Raw genomic sequence first — 24,042 nt, forward strand, 5'->3', positions numbered from 1 at the left:
AGGCAAAGGCAGGGGGGCCCAAACTGGAACGAAAAGGGTTTGGGCCAGGCCTGGAAGAAGGGTTGGGGGCCAAGCCTGCAAGGCAAAGAAAGGGGGGCTTAGCTGGAAAGAGAAGGGTTGGGGGCCAGGACTGCAAGGCAAAGGTGGGGGCACCCAAACTGGTACAAGAAGGATTCGTGGCTTCATCTGGACGGTAAATGTGGGGGGGGCCCTAACTGGAAAAAGAAAGTTTTGGGGCCAGGGCTGCAAGGCAAACCTGGGGGAGCCCAAACTGGAACGAGATTGATTCAGGGTTTGTTCTGGAACGCAAAGGCAGTGGGAACCAAACTGGAACTCAAAGTGTTCAGGGCCAGGTCTGGAAGACAAAGGCTGGGAGACCCAAACTGAAATGTGAAGGGTCCGGCGCCAGGTATGCAAGGCAAAGGCACAGGGGCCCAATCTTGAATGAGAAGTGGTCTGGGGCAGGTCTGGAATGCTAAGGCGGAGGGGTCCAAACTGGAACGAGAAGTGTTTGGGGCCAGGACTGGAAGGCAAAGGCAGGGGACCCAAACTGCCACAAGAAGTATTCGGGGCCAGACTTAGAAGGTTAAGGCCGGGGGTCCCAAAATGGAGCAAGAAGAGTTCAGGGTCAGGTCTGGAAAGAGAAGAGTTGAGGGCCAGGCCTGCAAGGTAAACAGGGGAGGACCCAAACTGGAATGAGAAGTGTTCGGGGCCAGGCCTGGAAGTAGAAGGGTAGGGAGCCAGGTTTGGAAGGCAATGGCGGGGTGTCCCAAACTGTAACAAGAAGTGTTTGGGGCTAGACTAGCATGAGAAGGGTAGGGGGCCAGGTCTGGAAGGAAAAGGGGGTGGGGCCCAAACTGGATCAAGAAGGGTTCGGGGCCAGGTCTGTAAGGCAAACGCGGGGGGTCTCAAACTGGAATGAGAAGGGTCTGGGCCAGGCCTGGAATGAGAAGGTTTGGGGGCCAGGCCTGCAATGCAAAAGTGGGGGTGTCCAAACTGGAGGAAGAAGAGTTCGGTCCAGGCCTGCAATGCAAAGGCGGGACAGTCTAAACTGGAACTAGAATGGTTCAATGCCAGATCTGGAAGGCAAAGACGGGGGGACCCATACTGGAATTGAGAAGGGCTCGTGGCCACTTCTGGAAGCCTATGGCAGTGGGGCCACAACTGGAACGAGAAGGATTCAGGCCAGATCTCCAATGAGAAGGAGTGGGGACCAGGCCTGCAAGTCAAAAGTGGGGGAGCCCAAACTGGAACGAGAAGGGTTCAGGGACAGGCCTGGGAAGACAAAGGCGGGAAGGCCCAAACTGGAATGAGAAGGAGTCAGGTCCAGGTCTGGAAAGCAAAGGCTGGGGGGACCCAAACTGGAACGAGTAAGTTCGGGCCAGGCCTGGCATGAGAAAGGTTGGGGGCCAGGCATGCAAGGCAAAGGCTGGGGGGCCCAAATGAGAACGAGAAATGTTCAGGGCCAGGTCTGGAAAGCAAAGCTGCGGGACGCAAATTGGGACGAGAAGGGTTCGGGGCCAGGCCTGGAACAAGGCAAAGGCAGGTGGCCCAAACTGGAACAAGAAGGGTTCTGGGCCAGGCCTGAAACAAGAAGGGTTGGGGGCTAGGTCTGCAAGGCAAAGGAGGGGGGCCAAACTGGAACGAGAAGGTTTGTGGCCAGGCCTGGAAGGAAAAGGTGGTGCAGCCCAAACTGGATCGAGAATGGTTCTGGGCCAGCCATGTCTGGAAGGCAAAGGCGGGTGCCCGAACTGGAATGAGAATGGTTCAAGTCCAGGCCTGCAAGATAGTCGCGGGGGGTGGGGGGTGGGGGGGCACCCAAACTGGTAGAAGAAGAGTTTGGGGCCAGGCCTGCAAGGCAGTTGGGGGGGTACGCAAACTGATATGAGAAGGGTTCAGGGCCAGGCCTGGAAGGCAAATATGGGGCCACCCAAACTGGAACAAGAAGGGTTCTGGGCCAGGTCTGCAAAGCAAAGGCCGGTGCCCGAACTGGAATGAAAATAATTCATGGCCATGCCTGCAAGGCAGTCAGAGGGGCACCCAAACTGGTAGGAGAAGGGTTTGGGTCCAGTCCTGGAAGGTAAAGATGGGACAGCCCAAATGAGAAGGGTTCGGTCCAGGTGTGGAAGGCAAAAGCGGGGGCACCCAAACTGGAATGAGATGCTTTGGGGGCAAGGTCTGGAAGGCATAGGTTGGGGGGTCCAACCTGGAATGAGAATGGTTAGGGGACAGACCTAGAAGGAGAAGGGTTCAGGGCCAGGCTTGCAAGGCCAAGGCAGGGGAGCCCAAACTGGAACAAGACGGATTCAGGGCCAGCTCTGGAAGGCACAGGTGGGGGGACCCAAACTGGAATGAGAAGGGTTCCGGCCAGGCCTGTAACTAGAGGGTTGGGGGCCAGCCCTGCAGGGCAAAGAAAGTAGGGAGGGCAAACTGGAACAAGAAGGATTCGTGGCCTGTCTGGAAGGAAAACGTGGGGGGACCAAACTGGAGCAAGAAGGGTTCGGGATCAGGTCGGGAAGGCTATGGGAGTGGGGCCCAAATTAGATCGAAAAGCATTCAGGGTTAGGTCTGGAAGGGAAAGGTTTGGGTCACAAACTGGAAAGAAAATTGTTGGGAGCCAGGTTGGAAACCAATGGTGGAGGGCCCAAACTGGAATGAAAAGAGTTCTGGGCCAGGTCTGCAAGGCAATGGGAGGTAGGACCAAACAATGGGGCCCAAACTACAATGAGAAGGGTTCGGGGACGATTCTGCAAGGGAAAGGCGGGGAGACCCAACCTGGAACGAGAAGTCTTCGGGTCCAGGCCTGGAAGGCAAAGGGAGGTAGGACCAAACTGGATCTAGAAGTGTTCGGGGTCAGACCTGGAAGGCAAAGGCTGGGGGGCCCAAAATGAAAACGAGAAGGGTTCAGAGCTAAGTCTGGAACGAGAAGAAATGGGGGGCAGGCCTGCAAGGCAATGGCGAGGGTGCCCAAACTGGAATGAGAAGGGTTCGGGGCAAGATGTGGAACGCAAAGGCAGGGAAACCCAAACTGGAACGAGTAGTTTTAGGGGCAAAGTCTTCTACAAGAAGTGTTCGGGGCCAGGCCTGTAAGCCTGTGGTGGGGGAACCAAACTGGAATGAGAAAGGTTCAGGGCCAGGTCTGGAAGGCCAAGGCAGGGGTGCCCAAACTGTAACGGGAAGAGTGAAGGGACCATGTCTGGAATGCAAAGGTGAGGGACCCAAACTGGATGAAAAATGGTTAAGGCCAGGTCTGGAAAGCAAAGGCGGAAGGCCCATTTTGGAAGAAGAAGGGTTCGGGGGCCAGGCCTGCAAGGCAAAGGTGAGGGGCGCAAACTGGAATGAGAAGTATTCAGGGTCAGATCTGAAAGGCACAGGCTTGGTGGCCCAAACTGGAATAAGAAGAGTTGAGTTTGGGGCCACCTCTGGAAGGCAAAGGAGCGAGGGCCCAACCTGTAATAAGAAGGGCTTGGGCAGGGCCTGGAATGAGGAAGGTTGGAGGTCTGGCCTGCAAGGCAAACAAAAGGGGGGGGCAAACTGGAAAGAAAGAGAAGTGTTAGGGGCCAGGCCTTCAAGGCAAAGCTGGGGGGACCCAAACTTGAGTAAGAAGGATTCGTGGCCTCATCTTGTAGGGAAAGACGGGGGAACTAAACTAGTACGAGAAGGGTTCGGGGCCAGGTCTGGAAGGCAAAGGCAGGGAGCCCAAACCGGAAGGAGAAGGGTTCAGGGCCAGTCCTGGAATGAGAAGGGGTGGGGGCCAGGCCTGCAAGGCAAAGGCAGGGGGGCCCAAATTGGAATGAGAAGGGTTAGGAGTCAGGTTTGGAAGGCAAATGTGGGCGGACCCAGACTGGAACAAGAAGGGTTCAGGGCCAAGCCTGAAAGGCCACAGCTCGGGGGCCCAAACTGGAATTAGAAGAGTTCCGGCCAGGCCTGGAACAAGAAGGGATGGGGGACAGGTCTGGAAGGCAAAAGAGAGGGCGCCCAAACTGGATCGAGAAGGGTTCGGGGCCAGCTCTGGAAGACAAAGTCGGTGGGGCCCAAACTGGAATGACAAGGGTTTAGGGTTAGGTCTGGAAGGCAAAAGTGTGGGGCCCAAATTGGAACCAAATTGCTTGGGGGCCAGGTTGGAAGGCAAAGGCTGGGGGCCCAAACTAGAACGATAAGTTTTCAGGGCCAGGTCTGGAAGGCAAAGGCAAAGGGCCCAACCTGAAATGAGAAGGGTTTAGGGCCAGGCCTGGAATGAGAAGTGTTGGGGGCCAGACCTGCAAGGCAAATGTTGGGGGACCCAAACTGGAAAGAGAAAGGTTCGGGGCCAGGCCTGGAGTGAGAAGGGTTGGGGGCCAGGCCTGCAAGGCAAAGGCGGGGGGAACCAAACTGAAACGAGAAGGTTAGGGTCCAGGCATGGAAGACAAAGACGGGGTGGGGGGGCCCAAAATAGAATAAGAAGGATTCGGGGCCATGTCTGGAACAAGAAAGGTTGGTAGGCCCAAACTGGAATGAGAAGTGTTTGGCGCCAATTCTGGAAAGTAAAGGCTCAGGGGCCCAAATTAGAACGAGAAGAGTTCGGAGCCAGGTCTGGAACAAGAAGGGTTGGGGGCCAGGCCTACAAGGGAGAGGCATCGTGACCCAAACTGGATCAAGAAGTGTTCAGGGCCCGGCATGCAAAGCAAATATGGTAGCCTAAACTGGAACAGGAAGGGTTCAGGGCCAGGTCTGGAAGGTTAAGGCAGTGGGGCCCAAACTGGAACCAGATGGGTTTTTTGCCAGGGCTGGAAGGCAAAGGTGGGGGCCAAATGGGAATGAGAAGTGTTCAGGGCCAGGCCTACAAGGCAAAGGCAGGGGGGCCCAAACTGGAACAAGAAGGGTTCGGGGCCAGGCCTGGAAGGCAAAGGCGCGGGGACCCAAGCTGGAACAAGAAGGGCTCAGGGCCAGGTTTGGAACGAGAAGGGTTGGGGGCCAGACCTGCTAGGCAAAGGCGGAGTGCCCCAAACGGGAAGGAGAAGGGTTCAGGGCCAGGCCTGGAATGAGAAGTCTTGGGTGCCAGGTCTGGAAGGCAAGAGGGGGTGCCCAATCTGGAACGAGAAGGGTTGTGGGCCAGGACTGCAAGGCAAAGAAGGGTTTGGGGCCCAGTCTGGAACGAGAAAGTTTGGGGGCCAGGCCTGCAGGGAAAAGGCGGAGAGATCCAAACTGTAACAAGAAGGGTTCGGAGCCAGGCCTGGAAGTCAAATGCAAGGTGGCCCAAAGTGGAACAAGAAGGTTTTGGGGCCAGGCCTGGAATGCAAAGGCAGGGTGGCCCAAACCGGAATGAGAAGAGCTTTGGGTCAGGCCTGGAACGGGAAGGTTTGGGGGCCAGGCCTGCAAGGCAAAGCCTGGAGGTCCAAACTGGTCCAAACTGGAACAGGGCTGGATGGCAAAAGCCGGGGAACCAAACTGGACCGAGAAGGGTTCAGCGCCAGGGCTAGAACGAGAAGTGTTCGGGTCCAGGACTGGAAGGCAAAGGCGGGAGGGCCCAGACTGGATCGAGAAGGTTTCAGGGCCAAGCATGGATTGAGAAGAGTCGGGGGCCAGGACTGCAAGGCAAAGGCTGGTGTCCAAAACTGGAATGAGAAGTGTTGGAGGCCAGGCCTGCAACGCAAAGCCGGTGGGGCATCCAAATGGGAATGAGACGTGTTTGGAGCCAGGCCTGGAAGGTAAAGACGGGGGGGCCCAACCTGGAACGATAAGCGTTCTGGGCCAGGCTTGGAACGAGAAGTGTTGGGGGCTAGGTCTGGATGGAAAAGGCAGGGAGGCCCAAACTGAAATGAGAAACATTGGGGACCAGGCTTGGAAGGCAAAGCGGGGAGGGCCCAAACTTGAATGAGAAGAGTTGGGGGCCAGGCCTGGAAGGCAAAGGCAGGGGGCGCCAAACTTTAATGAGAAGTGTTCATGGCCAGGTCTGGAAGGCAAAGGCGGGCCCAAACTGGAACAGGAAGGGTTCGGCGCCAAATCTGGAAGGCACAGGCGCAGGGACCCAAGCTGGAACAAGAGGGTTCAGGGCCAGGTCTGGAACAAAGATGTTTGGAGGTCAGGCCTGGTAGTCAAAGGCGGTGACCCAAACTGTAACGAGAAGGGTTGGGTGACAGGTCTGGAAGGCAAGTGGGGGGGCCCAAACTGGAACCAGAAAGGGTGGGGACCAGGCCTGCAAGGCACAGGCTGGGGACCCCAACAGGAACAAAAAGCGTTCGGAGCCAAGCCTGGACGGAAAAGGTGGAGGTGTGGGGGGTGTCAAAACTGGAACAAGAAGGGTTCAGGGTCAGGTCTGGAAGGTGAAAGCTTGGGTGCCAGGCCTGCAAGACAAAGGCAAAGGGGCCCAAACTGAAATGAGAAGGGTTGAGGGCCAGCCCTGGAAGTCAAAGGATGAGGCGCCTAAACTGTAACGAGAAGGGCTCAAGGTCTGGTTTGTAATGAGAAGGGTTGGGGGCCAGGCCTGGAATGACAAGGGTTGGGGGCAAGGCAAAGGAGGGGAGCCCCAAACCAGAACGAGAAGTGTTTGGGACCATGCCTGTAAGGCAGTCGCATTGGGCCTCAAACTGGAAAGAGAAGGGTTCAGGGTCAGGTCTGGAAGACTACGGTCGGGGGACCCGAACAGGAATGAGAAGGGATCAGGGCCAGGCCTTGAAGGAAAAGGCAGGGGAGGCCCCAAACTGGAATGAGAAGGGTTCAGGGCCAGGCTTGGAAGGCAAAGGTCAGGGGACCCAAACTGAACAGAAAAGGGTTTGGGGCCAAGCCTGGAAGTCAAAGGCAGGAGGGGCCCAAAAAGGAACAAGGAGGGTTCTGTGCCAGGTCTAGAAGACAAAGGCAGGGGAGGCCCAAACTGGAACAAGAAGTGTTCGGGGCCAGGTCTGAAACAAGAAGGGTTGGGGGCCAGGCCTGCAAGGCAAAGGTGGCGGGAGGGGGGGGCGAGGGGGAAAACTGGAACGGGAAGGGTTTTGGGCCAAGTATGGAAGGCAAAGGTAGGGGGCCCAAACTGGAATGAGAAGGGTTCAGGGCCAGGTCTAGAAGGCAAAGGCAGGGGGCCCCAAACTGGAACTAGAAGGGTTCGGGGCCAGGCCTGGAAGGAGAAGGTTTGGGGGCCAAGACTGCAAGGGAAAGGTAGAAGCACCCAAACTGGAAAGAGAAGGGTGGGGCGAGGCCTGGAAGGCAAATGTGGTTGGTACCAAACTGGAATGAAAAGAGTTCAGGGCCAGGTATGGAAGGCTAAGGCAGAGGGACCCAAACTGGAACGGGAAGGGTTCGGGTCCAGCCCTGGAAGGCAAAGGCGAGGGACCCAAACTGGAACGAGAAGGGGTGGGGGTCAGGCCTGCAAGGCAAAGGTGGGGGGACCCAAACAGGAAAAGAAAGAATTCAGGTCCAGGCCTGGAAGGCAAGGGGAGGTGGGCCCAAACTGGAACGAGAAGGGTTCAGGCCAGGTCTGGAAGGGAAAGGCGTAGGGGCCCACACTGGAATGAGAAAGGTTTGGGGCCAGGTCTGGAAGGCAAGCTGGAAGGCCCAAACTGGAATGAGAATGGTTTTGGGCCAGGTCTGGAAGTCAAAGGCGGGGAGGGGCCAACCTGGAACCAGATGGGTTCAGTGGCAGGGCTGGAAGGCAAGACGGGGGGATCCAAACTGGAACAAGACAGGTTCAGGGCCAGGTCTGTAACAAGAAGGGATGGGGGCCAGGACAGCAAGGCAATTGCAGGGAGACTTAAACTGGAATGAGAAGGGTTCTGGCCCAGGACTGGAAGGCAAAGTCGGGGAGAACCAAACTGGAACAAGAAGCATTCAGGGTCAGGTCTGGCACGAGCAGTGCTGAAGGCCAGGTCTAGAAGGCAAAGGTTGGGGGTGCCCAAACTGGAAGGAGAATCTTTCGGGGCCAGGTCTCAAAGGCAAAGGCAGGGGGCCAGGTTTGGAACTAGAAGGGTGGGGGCCAGGTCTGGCAGGCAAAGGAAAGGAGCCCAAACTGGAACTATAAGTCTTGGGGACCAGGCCTGCAAGACAAAGGTGGGAGGCCCAAATGGGAATGAAAAGGGTTCGGGTCCAGGACTGGAAGGCAAAGGCAGGGGGGCCCAAACTCAAACGAGAAGGGATCGGGACCAGGCCTGGAACGAGAAAGACTGGGGGCCAAGCCTGCAGATCAAAGCTGGGAGGACCCAAACGGGAATGAGAAGGTTTCAGGGCCAGGTCTGGAAGGCAAAGGCTGGGTCACAAAGTGGAACGATAAGGGTTCAGGGCCAGACCTGTAAGGCAAAGGTGGGGGTGCCCAAACTGGAATGAGAAGGCTTAAGGGCCAGGTCAGGAAGGCAAGGCAGAGGGATCCAAACTGGAATGAGAAGGGTTTGGGGCCAGGTCCTAGAAGGCAAATGCAGGCGAAACCGAACTGGAACAAGAAGGGTTCAGGGTCAGGTCCTGAACGAGAAGTGTTAGGAGCCAGGCCTGCAAGGCAAAAGCAGGGGAACAAAGGCGGGGGGATACAAACTAGAACGAGAAGTGTTCAGGGCCAGGTAAGGAAGGCCAAGGTAGGGGACTCAACCTGGAATGAGTAGAGTTCGGGGCCAGGGCTAGAACGAGAAGCACTGGGTGCCAGGCTTGGAAGGCGAAGTCGGGGAGACCCAAATTGGAACATCAAGGGTTCGTAGCCAGGCCTAGAGGGCAAAAGCAGGGGGCCCAAACTAGAATGAGAAGTGTTCGTGCCCAGTTCTGAAAGACAAAATCGGGGGGACCCAAACTGGAACAAAAAGGGTTCAGGGCCAGTTTTGGAATGAGAAGCATTGGGGGCCAGGCCTGCAAGGCAGAGGCAGGGGGACCCAAACTGGAACAAGAAGCATTCGGGGCCAGGTTTGGAAGGTAAAGGTGGGTGGACCCAAACTGGAAAGAGAAGAATTTGGGGCCAGGTCTGCAAGGCAAAGGCGGGGAGACCCAAACTGGAATGGTAAGGTTACGGAGCCAGGCCTAGAAGGCAAAGGCCGGAGGGACCAAACTGGAACGAGAAGAGTTCATGCCCAGTTCTGAAAGGGAAAAGCAGGGTAGTCAAACTGGAACAAGAAGGGTTCAGGGCCAGGTTTGGAACGAAAAGGGTTGGGGGCCAGGTCTGCAAGGCAAAGGCAGGGGGACCCAAACTGGAATGAGAAGAGTTCAGGACCAGATCTGGAACTGGAAGGCAAATGTGGGTGGACCCAAACTGGAACGAGAAGGGTTCGTAGCCAGGCCTGCATGGCAAAGTTGGTGTGGGGGGCCGGGCTGGTGGGGGGGACACAGACTGGAACAAGAAGCGTTTAGTTCCAGATCTGGAAGGAAAATACAGGGTGGCCCAAACTGGAAGGAGAAGGGTTCAGGGCCAGGTTAGGAATGAGATGGTTGGGCACCAGACCTGCAGGTCAAAGCCGGGGGGGACCCAAACTGGAACGAGAAGTGGTCGGGGACAGGTCTGGAAGAAAAATGCAGGAAGCCCCAAACTGCAATGAGAAGGGTTCAGGGCCTGGTCTGAAAGGCAAAGGTGAGGGGCACATACTGGAACGATTAGGGTTCAGGGCCAAGCCTGCAAAGCAAAGGTCGGGGGTCCCAAACTGGAACAAGATGTTCTCAGGGCCAGGCCTGTAAGGTAAAGGTGGGGGGCCCAAACTGGAACGTAAAGGGTTTGGGCCCAGGTGGAATGCAAAGGTGGGGGGACCTAAACTGGAACGACAAGAGTTCGTAGCCAGGCCTAGAAGGCAAACGGTTCATGCCCAGTTCTGGAAGGCAAAAGTGGGGGGACCCAAACTGGAACAAGAAGGGTTCAGGGCCAGGTTTGTAAATAAGAAGGGTTGGGCGCCAGGTCTGCAAGGCAAAGGCAGGGGCACCCAAACTGGAATGAGAAGGGTTTGGATCCAGGTCTGAAAGGCAAAGGCGGGTGGACCCAAACTGAAATGAGAAGGGTTTGGGGCCAGGCCTGGAAGGCAAAGGTGAGGGACCCAAACTGGAACGAGAAGGTTTCGGGGCCAGGCTTGGAAGGCAAATGTAGGGAGACCCAACCTGGAACAGGCAGGGTTCAGGGCCAGGGCTGGAACGAGAAGCATTGGGCGCCAGTCCTGGAAGGCTAAATCGGGGAGACCCAACCTGGATGGCAAGGGTTCGTAGCCAGACCTAGAAGGCAAAGGCTGGGGGCCCAAACTGGAATGAGAAGGGTTCTTGCCTAGCTTTGGAAGGCAAAATCGGGGGACCCAACTGGAACAAGAAGGGTTCAGGGCCAGATTTGCAACGAGACGTGTTGGGGGCCAAGCCAGCAAGGCAGAGGCAGGGCGACCCAAACTGGAATGACAAGCATTCGGGGCCAGGTCTGGAACGTAAAGGCAAGTGGACCCAAACCAGAAAGAGAAAGGTTCGGGGCCAGGCCTGCAAGGAAAAGACAGGGGGGGCCAAACTAGAACGAGATTGTACACAAGTACAATAAACACTTATACATATTTATTACTCTATTTTATTAATGGTGTATATATATCTATTTATCTATTATGATGGTATTGATGCCTTTCTACTTGTTTCATTTTGTTCTGTTGCCTGTCTCCCCCTTCTAGACTGTGAGCCCATTGTTGGGTAGGAATTGTCTCTATCTGTTGCCAAATTGTACTTTCCAAGCGTTTAGTACAGTGCTCTACACACAGTAAGCACTCAATAAATATGAATGAATGAATGAATGAATGAATGAATGAGTGAATAAAACCATGGCTGTTTCTCTCCCACCAGAATCTTGGACAATCTTTGAGATCTGAGGGATCATTCCTCAGTTGATCTGCCTATCCAGATCTGGCTGTGATAGCATCTCTATGCTGGAATGGAGAGTAAGATTGAGATCCCTTTAACTGCCACTCCACTACTGAGGAAAAAAGACAAGTTCTTACTTTGTCCATCCACATGGTCCTGAGGTAAAACGGAGGCAATCCCCACTATTCCATTGTATCCTAGATCACTGCATTCTCCAATGTACTCAACTGCCACCCATACACACAGGTTGGGTGTTAAGCTAAGAATTTTGACTCCCTCCTTCCCCTGTCTCTTGACCCTAATGAACTTGCCACCTATTTCATCAATAAAATTTGAACTGCTGCTGCTAATTACTTTCCATCAACAGCATACAGGAGTCCCTATAAGAAAAGCCTCTCAAAGAGTGAAAGAAACCACGTTTTGTCCTGGTATAATTACCAATTACCTCCTGATGACATATCAAGAGGTCCACAACAATGGAGATAACTGGTTTGCTTTTACACTAGTATAGGGACCAGTAGACACTGAGCCAAGACCATTACTTCCTGGATCTCTTTTTATTCCCTCCAAGACTGCTTGCCTCTCTCCTGTCCTGCCCTGAAGGTGGACATCCTTGCATCTCATGTCATATATTTTGGGGTATTCCCTGGTTGAGAAACTGTGGTTCTTGCAAAAAATAATAGCCAGATCAGCTAGTATGACCTTCTTAGGCTAATTGTCCAGGTCATAGTTTTCCCACTTTTTCAATATTTCCAACATTCCTACCTTCATCTCCATGGAAGAGATGAGTCCCCCAGTGCTTCCACCATTGAGTCCCATATGTGAAGCCTCTAATGTCATAGGGTGTCCTCAAGCTACCACAATGGCTCTTCCCCCCAACTGCTGCTCTTTTCTCTCCCCAGCTCCAAGCTGCAGCCTGGGTTGAACTCTATGGTATGTGAGGGAGATCTGAGTTGCACTGTCATCCCCGGAGTCTGGGATGGGCCTCTTTGTTCCTACCCCAGAGAGAAGCCTTCAGTGATCTCTAGGCGTGGCACTTGACAGGAGGGAGGAGATCTCCTTTGAAGATACTGCTGGGAAGGATGGGAAAGTAGAGGGGGGGTTGAAAGCGGGAGGGTGGAGAACTTGACAGGAGGGAGGAGATCTCCTTTGAAGATACTGCTGGGAAGGATGGGAAAGTAGAGGGGGGGTTGAAAGCGGGAGGGTGGAGAAGGGGGAAGGGTCTTTCAATTCATAGAGGCTAATGGTTAGGAGAGTCCAGGGGCTCCATATCTACCAATGGGCCTGGGACTCAGAAGGTCATAAATTCTAATCCCGGCTCCACCACTTGTCTGCTGTGTGACCTTGGGCAAGTCACTTCACTTCTCTGAGCCTATTTCATCTGTAAAATAGCGGATTAAAACTGTGAGCCCCACGTGGGAAAACCTGATTACCCTGTATTTACCCCAGCGCTTAGAACAGTACATAGTAATCATTTAACAAAAACCATTATCATTTTTATTATTATTATTATTACTGTACTCTTCCACACAGTAAGTACTGCATTCATTCAATCATATTTTTTGAGCGTTTAATGTGTGCAGAGCACTGTACTAAGCGCTTGGAAAGTACAATTCAACAATAGAGACAATCCCTACCCAACAACGGGCTCACAGTCTACTGCACACAGCAAGTGCTTAATAAATGCCATTGGTTGTTTGATTGATAGATGCAAAGTACTTTGTATATTTCTAAATGGATGTACTAGATATAATTAATATATGTAAATACAGTTACCCCTTAACTTTCTTGGGTTCAGGGTTTCTGGTAGAGAGCTGAGTCACTGGCTGCTTCTCCCATGGTGCCAACACTATCCCCTATCCTGGAATGCAGTCCCACAGTGCATCGTGGAGCTGCTGCTGCCTCAGGATACCTCCAGTCTGCTCCCCATTGCAAGTTGGGATTGACTCATGTTTCTCCAACACCTTAATATTGCTCTCCCCACGCCCACCCCTCCCCATCTTTCAACCAATCTCTGGGTCATTTGTCTCCAATATCTAGTCACGAGGTGGAGATCAAGAAGCCAAGTTTAAAGTCACAAAGAAAGTCTTGTGGAGTCTGAGTCATTCATTCATTCAATAGTATTTATTGAGCGTTTACTATGTGCAGAGCACTGTACTAAGTGCTTGGAATGAACAAATCGGTAATAGAGACAGTCCCTGCCCTTTGATGGGCTTACAGTCTAATCAGGGGAGACGGACAGACAAGAGCAATAGCAATAAATAGAATCAAGGGGATGAACATCTCATTAAAACAATTGCAAATAAATAGAATCAAGGCGATGTACATCTCATTAACAAAATAGGGCAATGAAAATATATACAGTTGAGCGGACGAGTAAAGTGCTGAGGGGATGGGAAGGGAGAGGGGGAGGAGCAGAGGGAAATGGGGGGAAAAGAGGGTTTAGCTGCGGAGAGGTGAAGTGGGGGTAGAGGGAGCAGAGGGAAAAGGGGAGCTCAGTCCAGGAAGGCCTCTTGGAGGAGGTGAGCTTTATTGTATCATATTGTACCATGTTGCTATATTACCGATTTTGCTTGTTATTGTTTATTGTCATCAGTGCTGCCACCCACCTCTCTGACCTCAGCAGCCGCTTGACTTTGAATTTGATCAGGTCGACCCTTAATTAAGCCTACCCCCGACCCTGGTCATCGCCCGCTTATTAACACTATTGTATTGTATCATACTGTATCATGTTGCTATATTACCGATTTCGTTTGTTACTGTTTATTGTTGTCAGTGCTGCCACCCACCTCTCTGGCCCTCACCATTGTTCCTCCTCCCCCCCCTCCTCCCTCCCCACCCCTTCCTATCCTCCCCTTCCCCTCTCTCGCTCAGCCCTTTCCCGCTCTCTCCTCTGCCTCCCCCCCCCGCCCTAGAACCACTTTACCAGCGCTACCCCTTCCCCCCCTCCCCCTACTCTCCCCCCCACCAAACCCCTCCTCACCCCCTCACCCCCTTCTCTCCTTCCCCACCCACGCCCCATCCCAGTCCTCCTGTCCCACTGCTACCCTCAACCACCTCTCCGCCGTCCAGGGCCCCGCCACTCCTTCCCATCCAAACCCTCCCCTCCCCCCCGCCTTCTCCCCCCTCCCCCCCTTGCACCCACAGGCTACTTTTCAAGGTGTGGCCTCTAGAACCCCCCGCTCTATTACAGGTAAGCTACCTTTCGTACATAATAATAATAATAATAATAATGTTGGTATTTGTTAAGCGCTTACTATGTGCCGAGCACTGTTCTAAGCGCTGGGGTAGACATAGGGGAATCAGGTTGTCCCACGTGGGGCTCACAGTCTTAATCCCATTTTACAGATGAGGGAACTGAGGCACAGAGAAGTTAAGTGACTTGCCCACAGTCACACAGCCGACAAGTGGCAGAGCTGGGATTCGAACTCATGAGCCCTGACTCCAAAGCCTGTGCTCTTTCCACTGAGCCACGCTGCTTCTCCTTTGCAAAGGTACATGACCTTTGCCTCTCCCGCTCTCTCCTCCTCCTCGCCCTTTCAGAAACGTGGCTCACTCCCGAAGACACGGTCTCCGCCGCTGCTTTCTCCAGCGGAGGCCTCTCCTTCTCCCACTCCCCCTGACTCAACGGTAAGGGAGGAGGGGTCGGCTTCCTCCTCTCACCCCGTTGCCGCTTCCGCACTATCCCTTCTCCCCCCTCCCGCTCCTTCCCCACCTTCGAAGCCCATATCATTCGCCGCTTCCACCCCCTCCAGATACTTGTCGCTGTCATCCTACCGCCCCTCCCAGTCCCACCTCCGACTTCTTCAACACCTTGACCCCTTTCTCACTTCCTTCTCTCCTTCTCTCTGCCCACTCTGATCCTCGGAGACTTCAACATCCATATGGATGTACCCGATGACTCCTCTGCCGCCTGCCTGCTATCCCTCCTCGACTCTGCCGACCTCCTACTCCACCATACCGCACCCACTCACTGACTTGGTCACACCCTCGATCTCGTCATCTCCTACCGCTGCACTATCTCCTCCCTCACCAACGCTGAAATCCCTCTCTCTGACCATAACCTTCTCACCTGCCTCATCTCTCACACTCCCTCCCCATTAAAATCTTTGCTACTCCCCCACAGAGACCTCCGCTCTCTTGATCCCATCCGTCTTTCCAAAAGCATCTCTCCTCACCTTGCCGCCCTGTCCTCACTTCCCACTCTCGATGATCAGGTCTCCGCTCTCAGCTCCACCTTGTCTACTCATCTCAACGCTCTCGCTCCACTAACCCACAGCCCTGGATCACCTCTGTCCGCCTCCTACGCTCCTATGCTCGAGCTGCTGAGCACTACTGACGAAGGTCCAAGCACCAAGCCGACCTCACACACTTCAAATTTATCCTTTCCTGACTTAACTCTGCCCTCTCCTCCGCCAGCCAAAACTTCTTCTTCTCCCTCATCAAACCCACCCCCGGCCAATTGTTCCGGACCTTTAACTCTCTCCTTAGGCCCCTGTTCCTCCCCCTCCCCCATCTCTCACCCCCAATGATCTGGCCACCTACTTCATCACAAAAATCAACACAATCAGGTCTGAGCTCCCAAGGTCACCCCTCCCTCTCCCCCCTCCCCCTCACCAACCCTCTCCCCTACTTTCCCATCCTTCCTCCAGTATCCTCAGAGGAGATCTCCTCCCTCCTCGCAAGTGCCACCCCCTCCACCTTGCGCCTCGGACCCCATTCCACTCACCCTATAAAAAACATCGCCCCTGCCTCCTCCCTTCCTTAACTTCTATTTTAACCACTCAATCTCCAATGGCTCCTTCCCCTCTGCCTTCAAACATGCCCACGTCTCCCCCATCCTAAAAAACCCGCTCTCGACCCCACTTCCCCTTCCAGTTATCCGGCCCTATTCTCCCTACTATCCTTCCTTTCCAAAATCCTAAAATGAGTCATCTACAATCGCTGCTTGGAATTCCTTAACTCTCATTCTCTCCTGGACCCCCTCCAATTCTGGGTTCCGTCCCCTCCACTCTAACCGAGACTGCTCTCTCTAAGGTCACCCATGACCTCCTTCTTGCCAAATCCAATGGCTCCTACTCCATTCTAATCCTCCTTGACCTCTCTGCTACCTTTGACACTGTCGGACTATCCCTCCTCCTCCACACCCTTATCTCACCTTGGCTTCACGGACTCCGTCCTCTCCTGGTTCTCCTCTTATCTCTCTGGCTGGTCATTCGCGGGTTTCCTTCGCAGGCACCTCCTCCCTCTCCCATCCTGTTAACTGTTGGAGTTCCTCCAAGGGTCAGTTCTTGGCCCTCTTCTGTTCTCCATTTACACTCACTCCCTGGGTGAACTCATTCGCTCTCACGGCTTTGACTACCATCTCTACGCAGATGACACGCAAATCTACATCTCTGCCCTGTCCTCTCTCCCTCCCTTCAGGCTTGCATCTCCTCCTGCCTCCAGGACGTCTCCACCTGGATGTCGGCCCGCCACCTAAAACTCAACATGAGCAAGACTGAGCTCCTCATCTTCCCTCCCAAGCCCGGTCCTCTCCCAGACTTCCCTATCACCGTGGATGGCACGACCATCCTTCCCGTCTCTCAGGCCCGCAATCTCGGTGTCATCTTTGACTCGTCTCACTCCTTCACCCCACACATCCTATCTATTACCAAGATCTGCTGGTTTCACCTCTACAATATCGCCAAGATCCGCCCTTTCCTCTCCACCCAAACTGCTACCTTACTGCTACAGGCTCTCGTTATATCCCGGCTAGACTACTGTGTCAGCCTTCTCTCTGATCTCCCTTCTCCTCTCTTGCCCCGCTCCAGTCTATTCTTCACTCCGCTGCCGGCTCATCTTCCTGCAGAAACGATCTGGCGATGTCACTCCCCTTCTTAAACAACTCCAGTGGTTGCCTAATCAACCTCCTCTCCAAAACAAAAACTCCTCACTTTAGGCTTCGAGGCTCTCCCATCACCTTGCCCCTTCCTAACTCTCTCCCTTCTCCCTTTCTACCACCCACCCCGCACGCTCCGCTCCTCTGCTGCCCACTCCTCACCGTCCCCCGTTCTCGCCTATACCGCTGTCGACCCCTGGGCCAGGTTCTCCAGCGGTCCTGGAATGCCCTCCCTCCTCACCTCCCCCAAACTAATTCTCTTCCCCTCTTCAAAACCCTACTTAAACTCAACCTCCTCCAAGAGGCCTTCCCAGACTGAGCTCCCCTTCTCCCTCTACTCCTCTTACCGTCCCCCTTCACCTCTCCGCAGCTAAACCCTCTTTCCCCCATTTCCCTCTGCTCCTCCCCCTCCCCCTTCCCTTCCCATCCCTCAGCCACTGTACTCGTCTGCTCAACTGTATATATTTTCATTACCCTATTTATTTTGTTAATGAAATTGTACATCGCTTGATTCCATTTAGTTGCCATTGTTTGTACGAGATGTTCTTCCCCTTGACTCCATTTATTGAAATTGTTCTTGTTCTGCCTGTCTCCCCCGATGTAGACTGTAAGTAAGCCCGCCCAAACGGCAGGGACTGTCTCTGTTGCGACTCTGGGTTTATTTCCAAGCGCTTAGTACAGTGCTCTGCACATAGTAAGCCGCTCATAAATACTATTGAATTGAATGAATGAATGAAAGAGGGGAAAAGAATTAGTTTGGCGGATGAGGAGGGCGGGCATTCCAGGACCGGGGAGGACGTGGCCCAGGGTCGACAGCGGTATAGGCGAGACGGGGGGACGGTGAGGAGGTGGGCGGAGAGGAGCGGAGCGTGCAGGCTGGGGCAGTGGAAAGAGATAAGGGAGGAGAGGTAGGAGCGGGCAAGGTGATGGAGAGCCTCGAAGCCTAGAGTGAGAAGTTTTTGTTTTGTGCGGAGGTTGATAGGCAACCACTGGAGGTTTTTAAGAAGGGGAGTGAAATGCCCAGAGTGTTTCTGCAGGAAGATGAGCCGGGCAGCAGAGTGAAGAAGCGGGGAGAGAGAGGAAGAAGGGAGATCAGAGAGCAGCAGAGAGAGTCTGAGTCATGAATGAGTACTATGGAGACTAAGGATGTGCCTTCTCCTTGCCCAACCAACAGTGAGAGGCAACAACATGGGCACAAATATGGTTCTTCCCAACGGGATCATCTATAGGTGAGCCAAGAGAGTACGACTGTGTTAGCTAGTGGTGGGCTTATTTAAATGAATGAATGTGTTAAAATCCTACGCTTGTAAGCAGCTAATGCTCACCGCTTGACCTGGGTCCATGTGCTGAGACCTTCTAGGACAGAATAAGATTAGACATGCCCACATTAAAGTGAGATGTCTCAGTGTTCTCTATGCCACATCTCTCTGGGAACGGTAACACTCATGGGGCTTTATCCAGATGAGCCAAATGCAATGCACTGTGCCTCTACCCCACCAGAGGCTTCATGCCCACCTTATCTTCAGTCACCATGAAATCCCAGTCGCCATGAATGCCTGAGTACACTAATTAGACTTGCCAAGATGCAATTAGTGGCTATCAAACTAAAAGGGAGGACATCTGATGGGACTGGAGAGTCCTGAGGTGAATCCCCCAATCTAAATGAGCATCCTACCTAGGGGTGGCAATAGAGGGAAGTGGACGTCGATTATCAATATGAGATCTAAGGATTGGATCTGTTTCCAAAAGGCATATAGGGCACAGAATTTCATTAAGAATGACAAGTTTATTCTTGCACACTTTAACTCTGCCCTCTCCTCTGCTTGACAAAATTATTTCTCCCCCTTTATTGACAGTCCATGCCCATCACCCTTGCCAGTTGTTCTTGACATTTAACTCTCTCCTCAGCACCCTGTCCCCCTGGCCTCTCCAATCCCTTGCTCCAATGGCCTAGCCACCTACTTTATTAAGAAAATGTACAGTGCCTGGCACATAATTAAGTGCAAAATAAATGCCATTATTAGTAGTAGTATAGTATTAATAAAATTGACTCTGTCAGGCACAGACTCCTTAAATCTCCCGTGTCCTCCTCAGTCCTCTACACTCTCACCCCCTCCTCAACTATTTCGTCCTTCTCAGCAGTATCTCTAGAGGAGATCTACCTCCTTTCAAAATCCACCCCTTCCACCTGTGCATCCAGTGCTATTCCTTCGCACCCTTATTAAACTCTTGCCCCCTCCCTTTTTCCCCTCCCTACAACAATCTTTAACTGTTCACTCTCTAGTGGATTCTTCCCCACTTACATTCAAACATGCCCCCTTTCTTCCCTATCCTAAAAAAAAACCTCCCTTGATCCCATGACTTCCTCCAGTTACTCGCCCCATTCCCTCCTACCATTCCCTCTCCTTGAGCAAGTTGTCTACACCCACTTCTTCAAATTCCTCTCTTCCAATTCTCTCCTTGACCCCTTCCAATCTGGCCTCATCCCCTTCATTCTACAGAAACCATCCTCTGAAAGGACACGAATTATCTCCTAAATGCCAAATCAGTGGCCTCTACTCTACCTTAATCCCCTTAACCTTTTCAGCTGCCTTCGACACTGCCCGACCAGCCTCACAGCAGTTGAAATATTATTCAACCTTGGTTTCACTGACACTGCCCTCTCCTGGTTCTCCTAATATCTCTCTGGCCATTCATTCTCAGTCTCTTTTGTGGGCTCCTCCTCTGCTTCCCCCACCCTCTTAATTGTGGGGGTTCTCAAGGTTCAATTCTCGGTTTCCTTCTTAGTCGTTATTCATTCAATCATGTTTATTGAGCGCTTACTGTGTGCAGAGCACTGTACTAACTTTTGGAAGTACAATTTCAGCAATTAAAGAGCAACAATCCCTGTCCACAACAGGCTTACAGTCTAGAAGGGGGCAGACAGACATCAAAACAAGTAAATAGGCATAAATAGCATCAATAAAAATAAGATAGATTATAGATATAAACACATCAAAACATGCAAACAGACATTAATATAAATAAATAAAATTATCTACACCTACTCCTTTGGAGAACTCATTCACTCCAATGGCTTCAAATACCACCTCTATTGCGAATGATATCCAAATCTACATCTCTACCTGATCTTTCTCCCTTCTGCAGTCTCACATTTCTTTCTGCTTTCATGACATCTCTACTTGTATGTCTCCCATCACCTCAAACTTAACATGTGCAAAACACAGGTCCTTATTTTCCACCCAAACCCCATCCTCCCCCTGGCTTTCCCATCACTGTAGATAGCACCTTCATCCTTCTTGTCTCACAAGCCTGTTACCTTAGAGTTTTCCTTGATTCCTCTATGGTATTTGTTAAGCGCTTACTATGTGCCGAGCACTGTCCTAAGCGCTGGGGTAGACATAGGGGAATCAGGTTGTCCCACGTGGGGCTCACAGTCTTAATCCCCATTTTACAGATGAGGGAACTGAGGCACAGAGAAGTTAAGTGACTTGCTCACAGCCACAAAGCCGACAAGTGGCAGAGCTGGGATTCGAACTCATGAGCCCTGGCTCCAAAGCCCGTGCTCTTTCCACTGAGCCACGCTGCTTCTCTATCTCATTCAACCCACATATTCCATCCACTACTAAATCCTGTCGGTTTCACCTTTACAACATTGCTAAAATCCACCCTTTCCTCTCCATTCAAACTAATACTGCGTTAAATTAATCACTTATCCTATCCCACCTGGATTACTACATCAGCCTCCTTGCTGACCTCCCAGCCTCCTGCTCTTCCCCAATCCAGTCCATACTTCATTCTGCTGCCCAGATCATTTTTCTATATAAACGTTCAGGACATGTTTCCTCATTCCTCAAAAAGCCCCAGTGGTTGCTCACCTACCTCCACATCAACAAAAACCAAATTCCTCAGCATTGGCCTTAAAGAACTCAATCACCTTGCCCCTCCTACCTCCCCTTGCTACTCTTCTACTACAACCAAACCCATATTTTGCTGCTCTAATGATAACCTTTTCACTGGTGCCTCAGTTCTCGGTCTTCTCACTGCTGACCCCTCGCACACATCCTGGCCTATAGCCTGGAATGCTTCCCTCCTCAAATCCGACGACTTCTCCCTTCCCTTCACAGCCTTATGAAGTCACATCTCTTCAAGAGGATTTCCCCTGACTAAGCCCCCCCCTTTCCTCTTCTCCCACTCCCTTCTGTCTCACCCTGCCTTGCTCCTTTTATTTTCCCCCTCCCAGCCCCATAGCACTTTTGTACATTTCTGTAATTCATTTATTTATATTAATATCTATTCCGCCATTCCCCTGCCCCCCCCCGCCCCACTCCTAGAGTGTAAGCTCACTGTGGGGCAGGCAATGTGTCCATTTATTGTTCTATTCTACTCTCCCAAACCCTTAGTAAAGCTGTTCTGTATACAATAAGTGATCAATAAATTGTTAATTGAGATGAATGAAAAATATTTTACATGCGGCACAGACAAATGGGAGTTGTCATCATGGACTTGTAATAGAGAAGAGGACAGGAGTATAACTCAACCCATCCTTACAGTCTCAATTTTTATGATTGATGGAGGTTAGCCTAGAATCCCCTAACAAAGTGGCAGGCTCTGGGTGGTTGGCAGGGTAGTAGCAGAGAAGAAGAAGCATGGCTCAGTGGAAAGAGGCACGGGTTTGGAGTCAGAGGTCATGGGTCGAATCCCGGCTCTGCACTTGCTCAGCTGTGTGAACTGTGGGCAAGTCACTTCACTTCTCTGTGCCTCAGTGACCTCATCTGTAAATGGGGATTAGATTGTGAGCCCCATGTGGGACCAGTTTGATTTCCCCTGGTGGTCTACCCCAGCGCTTAGAACAGTGCTCGGCACATAGTAAGCGCTTACAAATACCAACATTAGTAGGTATCCACCAACCTCAAAGGGGGAAGAACTGGGACAGGTTTGTTTCAGTTCAGAGTCAAGAATGAATGCGAGACTCCAAACAGCTATCTTATTGGTACAGGCTCTCATAATATTCTGGCTGGATTATTATGTCAGCCTTCTCTCTGATCTTCCTTCTTCCTGTCCCTCCCCAGCTCCAGTCTATTCTTCATTCCACTGCCCCGGATCATCTTCCTGCAGAAACGCTGACTGGGCATGTCACTCCCCTCCTTAAAATCCTCAGTGGTTGCCTATCAACCTCAGCACGAAACAAAAAACTTCCTCACTTTGGGCTTCAAGGATCTCCATCACGCTGCGCCCCTCCTACCTCTCCTCACTTCTCTCTATGGTGCTACTGCCCACCACGTAGCTCCTGCTCTCTGCTCCGTCCCACGCTCCTCGCAGTCTCGCCGATTTGATCGCTTATCCCTGCGTCGACCCCTGGGCCCACGTCCTCCCGCTGCCCTGGGAATGCCCTGCCCTCCCACGTCCGCCAAACTAACTCTCTTCCCCTCTTCAAAGCCCTACTGAGAGCTCACCTCCTCCAAGAGGCTTTCCCAGACTGAGCTTCCCTTTTTCCCTCTGCTCTCTCTGCTGCCGCTCTGTCTCCCTACATCTCCCCTCAGCTAAGCCCCCTTCCCCCCTTTTCCTCTGCTCCTCCCCCTCTCCCTTCCCCTCCCCTCAGCACTGTGCTCATTTGTACATATATTTATTACCCTATTCATTTTGTTAATGAGGTGTATATCCCCTTGATTCTATTTATTGCGATTAAGTTGTCTTGTTTTTGTCCGTCTCCCCCGATTATTCATTCAGTAGTATTTATTGAGCGTTTACTATGTGCAGAGCACTGTACTAAGCGTTTGGAATGTACAAATCGGCAAATCGGCAGTCTAATCAGACTGTAAACCCATCAAAGGGCAGGGTCTGTCTCTATCTGTTGCCGATTTGTACATTCCAAGTGCTTAGTATGCTCTGCACATAGTAAGCGCTCAATAAATATTATTGAATGAATGAATGGTAAAAGAGATAATAAATTTACTGGTTACAAATATGAATCTAAGTATGTAAATGATAAGATTATCACTTCATTTGAGTTCTTTGTAGCTACCATTTAGTAAGATATAGTCTCAAGCACCTAATATCCATTTCTGTGCATGCTTAGGGCAAGGCAATTACAGTAGTATAATATGAAGGCTACTATTTCCTGAGTTTCTCCATCTTAAACTGGACTGGTCACGGTGAAGTGTCCCTGTCAAACTGAGAGGTGTGTCAGGCCCAGCCCAGCTGGTGTCCTTTTTGGCAGCAGTTACAATGGACCCCCAGGTTAGTCAGGTTCTGATACCCCTTCATCAGACATGGAAAAGCTGAGCACTGCATGTCCTCAACTCGTGATTGCTCCATGCACTGAAGTTGATCTGGAGCACTTGCTCTTCAGCACGAACGCCATGCCACCTCACCAGATATGCAATACAAGGGTCCATTCTTCCGGTACAAGGTCCTGAATTACTCTGTCTGGGACTCTTAAGGTGGGTGTGGGGCAGATGGTCACACTGGAAGTTGGAAACTATCAGCCATCTAGGGGTTTCCTACCAGAATGATGGTACTATTTTGTCTCTTGTCTCTGGTGGGTGAGCCTGGGCTCAACAAGGTTGATATCCATAGGCTCCCCTGAGAGAAAATAGATTTTATTGCAAGTGGGTTTGCTTGCTTAGCATGGGACTCATGACCTTGATCATGGGCTGACATGAATATATAAGCAAAGGATTAGGAGGATAATCAATCAATCAATCATATTTATTGAGTGCTTACAGTGTGCAGAGCACTGTATTAAGCACATGGGAGAGTACTACATAACAGTATAGCAGACACATCCCCTGCACAGGAATTTACAGTCTAGACAAGGAGACATTCATTACTACAAATAAATAAATTGCGGATATGTACATAAGTGCTGCGGGGTTGGGAGAGGAGATGAAAAAAGGGAGGAAGTCCGGGTGATGCAAAAGGGAGTGGAAGAAAAGATAAGGAGGGTATAGTCAGATAAGGCCTCATGGAGATGTACCATCAAAAAGGCTTTGAAGGCAGGGAGAGTAATTGTCAGTAGGATATGAAAAGGGAAGGTGTTCCAGTCAAGAGGTGGAACTAGGGCTAGTGGTCAAAGATGAGGTAGATGAGATCAAGGAAGCATGAGAAGGTTAGCATTAGAGGAGCAAAGTGTGCAGGCTGAGTTGTAGTAGGAGAGTAGCCAGGAGAAGTAGGAAGGAGCAAGGTGATTGAATTCTTTGAAGTCAATGGTGAGGAGTTCTAGTTTAACGCAGAGGTGGATGGGCAACCATGTAGTTTCTTGATGAGTGGGGGAAACATGAACTGAATGTTTCTGTAGAAAAATGATCAGGGCAGCAGAGTGAAATATGGACCAGAGTGGGAGAGACAGGAGGCAGTGAGGTTAGCAAGGAGGTAGGTTAGGATAAGTGCTAGGATTACCATGGTAG

The sequence above is a fragment of the Ornithorhynchus anatinus genome, chromosome 14 (genome assembly GCF_004115215.2).
Source record: "Ornithorhynchus anatinus isolate Pmale09 chromosome 14, mOrnAna1.pri.v4, whole genome shotgun sequence".
Taxonomy (NCBI): Eukaryota; Metazoa; Chordata; class Mammalia; order Monotremata; family Ornithorhynchidae; genus Ornithorhynchus; species Ornithorhynchus anatinus.